At 44.0% G+C, this 11,461-nt stretch overlaps 1 long non-coding RNA gene across 1 annotated transcript; it reads right to left on the bottom strand.

Annotated features, from left to right (window-relative positions):
• Positions 1–7,653: 7,653 nt before the first annotated feature.
• On the bottom strand, positions 7,654–11,058 carry LOC116966278. The gene is made up of 3 exons (XR_004409964.1): positions 11,003–11,058; positions 10,817–10,912; positions 7,654–7,713 (listed from the first exon to the last, which is right to left on the bottom strand). It is a non-coding gene; the product is annotated as an uncharacterized LOC116966278 (long non-coding RNA).
• Between the last annotated feature and the right edge of the window lie 403 nt (positions 11,059–11,461).

Here is an 11,461-nt window from a genome sequence, read left to right as displayed (position 1 = left end):
AGGGCCTACTTCCATGCTGTATCTCTAAAGTAAAGTAAGCTCCACTGGTCAGAAAATCAACCTTGCACTGCCGCTCAACAGAGAAAACAAGACGTCATCAATACTGCACAGGAACAGGCCCTTCAACACACAATGTCTAGCTTATGGAAGGATCATTCAGAAGCCTGATAACAGAGGGAAGGAGGCTGTTCCTGAGACTGGTAAGATTCTGTACCTTCTGCCCGACAAGAACAGTGAGAAGAAGGAATGGCCGGGGTAGAACAAGTATTTGATTATGTTGGTTGCTTTTCCATGATGAGGGATGATCTTAGAAGAGATGTAAAAAAATCATGAGAGGAACAGATCGGGTAGTCGCACAGAGCCCCTTGCCCAGAGGAGGGGCATCAAGTACCAGAGGACATAGGGTTAAGGTGAAGGTGGAAAGGTTTAATAGAAACCTGAGGGGTAACTTTGTTCACACAATGGGTGGTAGGTGTATGGAATGAGGTGCTGGAGGAGGTATATGAGGCGGGCATTATCGTAACGTTTCAGAAGCATTTAGACAGGTACATTGATAGGACAGGTTAGAGGTATGGGGGCCAAACGCAGGCAGTACAGGTCGGTTCAAGAATCTAATGGTTGTAGGTAAGGAGCTGAGAATGGGAGCTCTAATGAACCTGTCGGTGTTGTTGAGGGCCACATAGAACCAGAACAGTTCCTTCAGCCCACATCAGACTGCAATGCCTCCTCGGTATGTGCCTCGACCACCACTCCAGCGGCGCGTTCCAGGCACCCACCACCCTGTGTGATAAAACATGCCCCGCACATCTCCTTGAAAGATTCCCGTACTGTGCTAAAATCTATGGCGTCCCTTCATTGACTTTTCCACGCTGGGAAAATAGCCCTGAATCATTTCAAGCCGAGAGCAACCGGGCGGGGGCAGCCGAGAACAAAGGGGGAGCCGGCGCGGGTGGCGCCTGCTGCCTGGTGCGGCGGGGCCTGGTTCGCCGCTGCGGGGAAATATAGACTGTTCCATGAACTTCTCGCAACCTAGTCGGCGCCCACTTTACCGCCCAGGTCAGATCTGTATTTTACCGGATTGCTGGCAAAAACAAGGCATTTCACTGATCCGAGGTACATTGAACAATAGAGTATGATTGTTTGAGAAAGAACTGCAGATGCTGGAAAAATCGAAGGTAGACAAAAATGCTGGAGAAACTCAGCGGATGAGGCAGCATCTCTGGAGAGAAGGAATGGGTGACGTTTCGGGACGAGGCCCCTTCTTCATTGCAGTGTCTGGTATTGAAGTGATGTTATTGTGCAGAGTCTGAGACCAAGCGTAGGCTTGGCGATCGTTTCGCAGACCACCTCGGCTCGGTCCGCATTAACCAACCTGACCTCCCGGTGGCTCAGCACTTCAACTCCACCTCCTATTCCGTATCCGACCTCTCTGTCCTGGGTCTCCTCCATGGCCAGAGCGAGCACCAGCGGAAATTGGAGGAGCAGCACCTCATATTCCGCTTGGGGAGTCTGCATCCTGGGGGCATGAACATTGAATGCTCCCAATTCTGTTAGCCCTTGTTGTCTCCTCCCCTTCCTATTTCTCCCTCAGCCTTCGGGGTCCTCCTCCTCCCTTTTCCTTTCTTCTCCCCGCACCCCACCCACCATCAGAGTAAAGAAGGGTTTCGGCCCGAAACGTTGGCTATTTCCTTCGCTCATTAGAGATGCTGCTGCATCCGCTGAGTTTCTCCAGCTTTTTTGTGTACAGACAAATTACAACCTTTGCACGCGTTTTAGCGTTTTCCCACGAGTACTCTCTGGAACGATAGGTGATGAATGTACAGAAGTCGAAGTCACCGCATGAATAAATAACACTATTAAATGTACAGATACTGACCATGTGTGAATGAATAGCTTGCACGGTTGTTTGTTTTTTTGTCTGTCTCTGGGTCTATAACTCAGCGGAACAGGTCAGGCATGGAAATAGCCAACGGAGAGGTTGAGAAGGAGTTTCTTCCCAGAGGCCATTCGGACTGTAAACTCCTATCTTACCAGGGACTAACTTTACTGAACGTTTTTCCTTCCAATATTTAATATGTAAAATAATATGTGTGTGTTTATGATTGTGTTTATAGTTTAGAAACATAGAAACATAGAAACATAGAAATTAGGTGCAGGAGTAGGCCATTCGGCCCTTCGAGCCTGCACCGCCATTCAATATGATCATGGCTGATCATCCAACTCAGTATCCCGTACCTGCCTTCTCTCCATACCCTCTGATCCCCTTAGCCACAAGGGCCACATCTAACTCCCTCTTAAATATAGCCAATGAACTGGCCTCGACTACCCTCTGTGGCAGGGAGTTCCAGAGATTCACCACTCTCTGTGTGAAAAAAGTTCTTCTCATCTCAGTTTTAAAGGATTTCCCCCTTATCCTTAAGCTGTGACCCCTTGTCCTGGACTTCCCCAACATCGGGAGCAATCTTCCTGCATCTAGCCTGTCCAACCCCTTAAGAATTTTGTAAGTTTCTATAAGATCCCCTCTCAATCTCCTAAATTCTAGAGAGTATAAACCAAGTCTATCCAGTCTTTCTTCATAAGACAGTCCTGACATCCCAGGAATCAGTCTGGTGAACCTTCTCTGCACTCCCTCTATGGCAATAATGTCTTCCCTCAGATTAGGAGACCAAAACTGTATGCAATACTCCAAGTGTGGTCACACCAAGACCCTGTACAACTGCAGTAGAACCTCCCTGCTCTGATACTCAAATCCTTTTGCTAGGAATGCTAACATACCATTTGCTTTCTTCACTGCCTGCTGCACCTGCATTCCTACTTTCAATGACTGGTGTACCATGACACCCCAGGTCTCGTTGCATCTCACCTTTTCCTAATCGGCCACCATTCAGTCTACTTTCCTGTTTTTGCCACCAACTGGATAACCTCACATTTATCCACATTATACTGCATCTGCCATGCCTTTGCCCACTCACCCAACCTATCCAAGTCACCTTGCAGCCTCCTAGCATCCTCCTCACAGCTAACACTGCCCCCCAGCTTCGTGTCATCCGCAAACTTGGAGATGTTGCATTCAATTCCCTCATCCAGATCATTAATATATATTGTAAATAGCTGGGGTCCCAGCACTGAGCCTTGCGGTACACCACTAGTCACTGCCTGCCATTCTGAAAAGGACCCGTTTACTCCTACTCTTTGCTTCCTGTCTGCCAGCCAGTTCTCTATCCACATCATACTGAACCCCCAATACCATGTGCTTGAAGTTTGTATACTAATCTCTTACGTGGGACCTTGTCAAAAGCCTTCTGAAAGTCCAGATATAACACATCCACTGGTTCTCCCTTATCCACTCTACTAGTTACATCCTCGAAAAATTCTATAAGATTCGTCAGACATGATTTACCTTTCATAAATCCATGCTGACTTCGTCCAATGAACTCACCACTTTCCAAATGTGCTGATATCCATCTTTAATAACTGACTCCAGAATTTTCCCCACCACCGACGTTAGACTAACTGGTCTGTAATTCCACGTTTTTCTCTCCCTCCCTTTTTAAAAAGTGGGGTTACATTAGCTACCCTCCAATCCTCAGGAACTACTCCAGAATCTAAAGAGTTTGAAAAATTATCACTAATGCATCCACTATTTCTGCGGCTACTTCCTTAAGTACTCTGGGATGCAACTTATCCGGCCCTGGGGATTTATCGGCCTTTAATCCATTCAATTTACCTAACACCATTTCTCGGCTAACCTGGATTTCACTCAGTTCCTCCATCTCATTTAACCCCCGGTCCCTTGCTATTTCCGGCAGATTATTTATGTCTTCCTTAGTGAAGACAGAACCAAAGTAATTATTCAATTGGTCTGCCATGTCCTTGTTCCCCATGATCAATTCGCCTGTTTCTGACTGCAAGGGACCTACATTTGTTTTAACTAATCTTTTCCTCTTGACATATCTATAAAAACCTTTGCAGTCAGTTTTTATGTTCCCTGCCAGTTTTCTTTCATAATCTATTTTCCCTTTCCTAATTTGTCTTTTGTCCTCCTATGCTGGACTCTGAATTTTTCTCGGTCCTCTGGTAGGCTGCTTGTTCTGTCTAATTTGTAGGCTTCCTCTTTTGTTTTGATACTATCCCTGTTTCCCTTGTTATCCACAGATGCACTACCTTCCCGGATTTATTCTTTTGCCAAACTGGGATGAACACTTGTTGTAGTTCATCCATGCAGTTTTTAAATGCCTTCCATTGCATATCCACCGTCAACCCTTTAAGAATCATTGGCCAGTCTATCTTGGCCAATTCACGTCTCATACCCTCAAAGTCACCTTTCTTTAAGTTCAGGACCCTTGTTTCTGAATTAACAATGTCACTCTCCATCCTAATGAAGAACTCAACCATATTATGGTCACTCTTGCCCAACATGCAGGTAGATTGGGAAAATCAGGTTGGTGCTGGACCCCAAGAAAGGGAGTTTGTGGAGTACCTCCGTCATGGATTCCTAAAGCATCTTGTACTGGAGCCTGCTAGGGAGAAGGCAATTCTGGATTTAGTATTGTGTAATGAACTGGATTTGATAAGGGAACTCGAGGTAAAGGAGCCATTAGGAGATAATGACCATAATATGATAAGTTTTAATCTACAATTTGAGAATGAGAAGGGAATATCGGAAGTGTCACTATTACAGTTGAACAAAGGGGACCATGGAGCCACGAGGTAGGAGCTGGCCAAAGTTGACTGGCAAGATACCCCAGCAGGGATGACAGTGGAACAACAATGGCAGGTATTTCTGGGAATAATACAGAAGGTGCAGGATCAGTTCATTCCAAAGAGGAAGAAAGATTCCAAGGGGAGTAAGGGGCGACCATGGCTGACAAGGGAAGACCAGGACAGTATAAAAATAAAAGAGAAGTATAACGTAACAAAGATGAGCGGGAAGCCTGAGTGAGGATTGGGAAACTTTTAAAGGGCAACAAAAGATAACTAAAAAGGTAATACAAGGGGGGGGAGGGGGGGGGGAAGATAAGGTACAAAGGTAAGCTAGCCAAGAACGCAGACTGTAACAGGTGAATTTATTATAGGGAACAAAGAAATGGCAGATGAGTTGAACAGGTACTTTGGATCTGTCTTCAAGTTCAAGTTCAAGTGAGTTTATTGTCATGTGTCCCTAATTCTTGCTTTGCTTAAGCACACAGAACACAGTAGGCATTTACTACAAAACAGATAAGTGTGCCCATACACCATAATGTACATATATACACACATGAATAAATAAACTGATAAAGTGCAAATAACAGAAAGTGGTTATTAATAATCAGAGTTTGTCCGAGCCAGGTTTAATAGCCTGATGGCTGTGGGGAAGTAGCTATTCCTGAACCTGGTTGTTGCAGTCTTAAGGCTCCTGTACCTTCTACCTGAAGGAAGACACATACAATCTCCCTGATGTACTAGTGGCCAGAGGACCTAGGGTGACAGAGGAACTGAAGGAAATTCACATTGGGCAGGAAATGGTGTTGGGTAGACTGATGGGACTGAAGGCTGATAAATCACCAGGGCCTGATGGTCTGCATCCCAGGGTACTTAAGGAAGTGGCTCTAGAAATCATGGATGCATTGGTAATCATTTCCCAATGTTCTACACATTCAGGATCAAATTCTGTGGATTGGGGGGTCGCAAATGTTACCCCACATTTTAAGAAAGACGGGAGAGAGAAATCAGGGAATTATAGACCAGTTAGCCTGACATCAGTGGTGGGGAAGATGCTGGAGTCAATTATAACAGATGAAATAGCGGCACATTTGGATAGCAGTAACAGGATCGGTCTGATTCAGCATGGATTTACCAAGGGGAATTCATGCTTGACTAATCTGGAATTTTATGAGGGTGTAACTAGGAAAATGGACAAGGGAAAGCCAGTGGATGTAGTGTACCTGGACTTTCATAAAGCATTTGATAAGATCCCACATAGGAGATTAGTGGGCAAAATTACAGCACATGATATTGGGGGTAGGGTACTGACATGGATAGAAAATTGGTTGGCAGATAGGAAACAAAGAGGAGGGATTAACGGATCCCTTTCAGAATGGCAGACAGTGACTAGTGGCGTACCGCAAAGCTCGGTGCTGGGACTGCAGCTATTTACAATATACATTAATGATTAAGATGAAGGGATTCAAAGTAACATGAGCAAATTTGCAGATGACGCAAAGCTGGGTGACAGTGTGAACTGTGAGGAGGATGCCATGAGGATGCAGAGGGACTTGGGACAGGTTAGGCGAGTGGGCAAATGCATGGCAGATGCAGTTTAATGTGGATAAATGTGAGGTTATCCACCTTGGTGACAAGAACAGGAAGGCAGATTGTCTGAATGGTGTCATTGGGGAAAGGGGAAGTACAAAGAGATCTGGGGTCCTTGTTCATCAGTCACTGAAAGTAAGCACACAGGTCCAGCAGGCAGTGAAGTAAGCTAATGGCATGTTGGGCTTCAAAACTAGAGGAATTGAGTACAGGAGCAAAGAGGTCCTTCTGCATTTGTACTAGACTGAAGTGAGGCCAAACCTGGAGTATTGTGTGCAGTTTTGGTCTCCAAATTTGAGGAAGGGCATTCTTGCTGTTGAGGGAGTGCAGCTTAGGTTCACAAGGTTAATTCCCGGGATGGCGGGACTGTCATATATTGATAGAATGGAGCAGCTGGGCTTGTATAGTCTGGAATTTAGGATGGAAGGGGATCTTATTGAAACATATAGGATTATTAAGGAATTTGACATGCTAGAGGCAGGAAACATGTTCCTGATGTTCAGGGAATCCAGAACCAGGGGCCACAGTTCAAGAATAAGGCATAGGCCATTTAGAGATGAGAAAAAACATTTCACCCCGAGTTGTGAATCTGTGGAATGATCTACCTCAGAAGGCAGTGGAGGCCAATTCTCTGGATGCTTTCAAGAGAGAGTTTGATAGAGCTCTTAATGATAGCGGAGTCAGGGGATATGTGGAGAAGGCAGGAATGGGGTACTGATTGTGGATGATCAGACATGATCATATTGAATGGCTCGAAGGGCCTACTCCTGCACCATTTGTCTTTTATTGTAACATGTCAGAGATAATGTGATGGAACATTTTAAGATCAGCGGCAGATTTAAATGTGTGGGGGTTGGAAATATTGTCACTACTTATGGGGAGAAGAAAAATAAAACCTGAAATGTATGATGGCCTTTAATAAATTCTACAAGAATAACAGTAAAAAGAATGTGGAACTCACAGGGTGGCCTGAAGACAATATTGCAGATAAATTTAAGTTGAAGTAGGATAAATACATGAAGTTTACTGGAATTTGGGGCATTATTGTCGGATGTGGTGAGTAGTTCGACAGATGGAACATTGACCTAGTACTGAAATACTGGTAAATGCAGCATTTATTTCAGAAATTTAACCCACCATTTTGTTACTGTGCACTTTCACTTTGCCAATTGTAGTGTAACCCCTCACCTTCAGAAATATCACACCGTCCTTGTGGTCTATCTGTCCCTGTAATTTTGAGAGTTCCTCCTGAATGGAATTTAAATTCTCTTGAATCTCTTGAAGATTTTTCTCCATTGTTTTTACAATCTTCTCCTCTTCTTCCCGGATATCTCCGAGTAAGCGCTGCTCTTTCTCAGTGAGAATCTGGTGCAGTTCAGCAAACTGGGATGTGATCAGTGACTGAAGGTTGTGTGACTCTTCCTGTCAGATGAAAGATGCAAATCAATATAAACCACGTCAAAGCAAAACTGGCAAAGTCTGTAGCAAAATTGGGAAAATCAAGACACATTCTGGACCACAAATTATTACATACTCTGTATAATACACTCATATTGCCATATCTGAGTTACTGTGTGGAGATATGGGTTAACACCTACAAAACCAACCTACAGCCATTATGCACATTACAAAAAACAGCAATAAGAATTATCAATAACGTTGGATATCTTGAACATACCAATTTATTATTCTTAAAGTCACATACACTGAAGTTCACTGATCTGGTTAAATTTAAGACTGCGCAAATCATGTACAAAGCAAGAAATAATTTACTTCCAAGAAATATACAAAAACTGTTTATGGAAAGACAGGGTGGGTATAATTTGAGAGGGGAACATAATTAAAAAAAACTCTTAAACAGAACATAGAAACATAGAAACATAGAAATTAGGTGCAGGAGTAGGCCATTCGGCCCTTCGAGCCTCCACCGCCATTCAATATGATCATGGCTGATCATCCAACTCAGTATCCCGTACCTGCCTTCTCTCCATACCCTCTGATCCCCTTAGCCACAAGGGCCACATCTAACTCCCTCTTAAATATAGACAATGAACTGGCCTCGACTACCCTCTGTGGCAGAGAGTTCCAGAGATTCACCACTCTCTGTGTGAAAAAAGTTCTTCTCATCTCGGTTTTAAAGGATTTCCCCCTCATCCTTAAGCTGTGACCCCTTGTCCTGGACTTCCCCAACATCGGGAGCAATCTTCCTGCATCTAGCCTGTCCAACCCCTTAAGAATTTTGTAAGTTTCTATAAGATCCCCTCTCAGTCTCCTAAATTGTAGAGAGTATAAACCAAGTCTATCCAGTCTTTCTTCATAAGACAGTCCTGACATCCCAGGAATCAGTCTGGTGAACCTTCTCTGCACTCCCTCTATGGCAATAATGTCCTTCCTCAGATTTGGAGACCAAAACTGTACGCAACAACTCTTAAAAGTATGTGCATAGCAATCAGTTTAAAAAGATTTACAAAAACACTTGTTTAAAGGGGTATTGGAATGAGGATAGGTGAGTGGGATATTTGTTATACTGATTGTATTGGGAAGGGTGATTATAGAGTGATGGGTTGTATATATGACTAAGATACTGTATAGTATATGCGGGTTTTTTATTTTATTTCTCTTTTTTGTATGGCTTTGTAAATATTTGATTAGTGTTCAAATGTAACTAATTTGGTGTACATATAGTGGATGGTGTACATATGGTGTACATATAGCAGCTACATTTGTATAAGATAATTACAAGCAATTGAATAAGGGGTGGGAATTAATAAGCTTTGGCTTCTTCCTGCTGCTTTTCGGACACATATGATTTCATTTATTTATAGACATTGTTTATGACACTTTATAAATATTCTTGTTTTGTTTTTTGTATGCTGTTTCACATTTGCTTTTTATTCTTTTATTCTGTTCGAAATAAATAATAAAATTAAATTAAAAAAATATATATAATGTGTCACTCTGCCGTGTTTCCTCATGACATGGAATGTGACAATCAGCTAATCAATGTCGAGTTCTGGAGTGCAGAAATATGCCATTCGGCCCAACATGTCCATGCTGGGCTCCGTACGTATCCACACTAATCCCATTTACATGTATTTAATCCATAGCTTTCATTACCTTGGCAATTTAAGTACTCGTCTTGATAATTATGAAATATTATGTGAAAGTAACGCACAATCAAATAATTCCCATTTCCCCAGTATAATTCCCTGCAGCCTATTCCATTTCATGTGTCCATTAACCCTCAGTGGACAGAACCAGGTCATCAGAAGTAGCAGACACCAGCACCACTTAGAATGACAGACTTCATAGAGTCACACAGCAAGATTGATTAGTAGGACTGGGTGTTACAATCCCTAAGATTTTCACTACAATTGACATTCATGGGTATGACCACCAGGTGAATTTGGTAACAATCAGACACATCTTCAGTTGTGTACCTCAACGTCACTGGGTGTTTCGGCCTTTTATCACAAGACATCCTCAGTCGAGGCAGGCCCACCGCAGGGTGATCAGACCTGGGTGTGTGTCTTATTGCTGGTCTCTAGATGGTCACGTGGCAGCCCAGACATCATCTATCCTCTTCAGCCACAGCCAGTGACTGCTCCGTTCGGCAGCATTGGCAAGTTCTTTTCTTGCCCTCCTTTGTGCCTGCCCTCTGACTCCTACTTCCCTCAGGAGCCTTGCGGTGGAACTGGCTACAAAGCCCCTGCACCCCACCGCCACTGGACACACCCTTACACTCCAACCTCTCTCCTCTGCTGCAAGGTTTGAATATCAAAGCTTTTTCCTTTCATAAGCCTCATCCACAGCCTCCTCCCATGGGACCGTCAGCTCAATGATGAAAAAGTGTTAGATACCGACCAACACGCCCCATCTGCACTAGTTCCACTTGTCCGCATTTGGCCAAGACAGTTCTAAAACGGTGCTCTCCACAAATTTGTTTGAATATCTTTTAAATGTTGTTACGGTACCCGAGTATGCTACCTCATCTGGCAGCTCGTTCCATGTACCCTAGTACTTCCACAGTTGTCATTCACATTCATTTTAAATCTTTTCCCTCTCAGCTAAAACCAAAATGCTTCAAATTCTCGATCCCCATACTAAGGGTACGAGATTGACCATCCAACATATCATTTCATTTCATGATATTATACACCTGCCACAGACTGCTGTGGTCCAGGGAGTAAAGTCATTGGCTGCTCAACCTCTACCAAGAGTTCTGGCTCTCAACTACTGAGTTCTATAAAGGTTCTTGATTTCTTGGTTTCTTGGTCCTCCAAAATATTCCAAATGGAATTTAAACTGGAGATGGTACCTCATGGTGGTACCCCATCTCCCCCCTTCCCCACACCTCTCTCCCTCTCCCCTCTCTCCTCCCCTCCCCCACCACTCTCTCCTCCCCCTCTCCATCTCCCTCTCCTCACCCCCCTCCCACTCCTCCCATCCCTCTCTCCCAAATTATTGCACACATCACTGCATCAAATCCACACAAGAACATTAAATCGATAGCACAAAGCCTCACCTGAACTCCAGAAATGCTCTTTTTCTGTTCCTGCTCCATTTTCTGGATCTCTGATTCCATTTCTGTGAGAGATTCGAAAGAAGATTTCACCTGTTCCTGGGGTTGGGTTTCAGATCAGAGAATAAAAATGTCAGACAAGGAAGAAAAGATTAGACAATGATGCGATCAAAAGTGATTTGGTTTTACCTTGTAGAATTCAATTGCTTCTTCTATCAGCGTTAAGCTGTGAGACTTGTGTTCCCGCGCAGTTGCACAAATCAAACAGATCAGTTTCTTGTCAGTTTTACAAAACAGCTTCAGTTCTTCCTGATGTTTCTCGCACTGAAGTTTGCTTTTCTTCGCTTTGAGATTCAGGCTCAGTGTTCGAGCTTTCTCAGACAGTCTAACCAAGGCCCGATTCACCCTGAGGGTGCGGTTTGCAGAATCCTCTCTGCATTCCGGGCAGGAGTTTCTCCCCTCCCTGTCCCAACTCTGTGTGATACAGGAGCGGCAGAAGTTGTGCCCGCAGTCCAGCGCCACCGGATCGGTGAAGAAATCCAGGCAGATGGGACAAACTACCTCCTCGGTCCAACTCCCGGCCGGGCGTTTCGCAGCCATTTTATTATCTCCCTGGTTCAATATGTTTTCACTGACGTGTAGTTGCTG

This window comes from Amblyraja radiata, chromosome 36 (assembly GCF_010909765.2).
Source record: "Amblyraja radiata isolate CabotCenter1 chromosome 36, sAmbRad1.1.pri, whole genome shotgun sequence".
Lineage (NCBI taxonomy): Eukaryota > Metazoa > Chordata > Chondrichthyes > Rajiformes > Rajidae > Amblyraja > Amblyraja radiata.
Note: the sequence above shows the minus strand (reverse complement) of the source record. Positions and strands in the feature narration are given on the sequence as shown.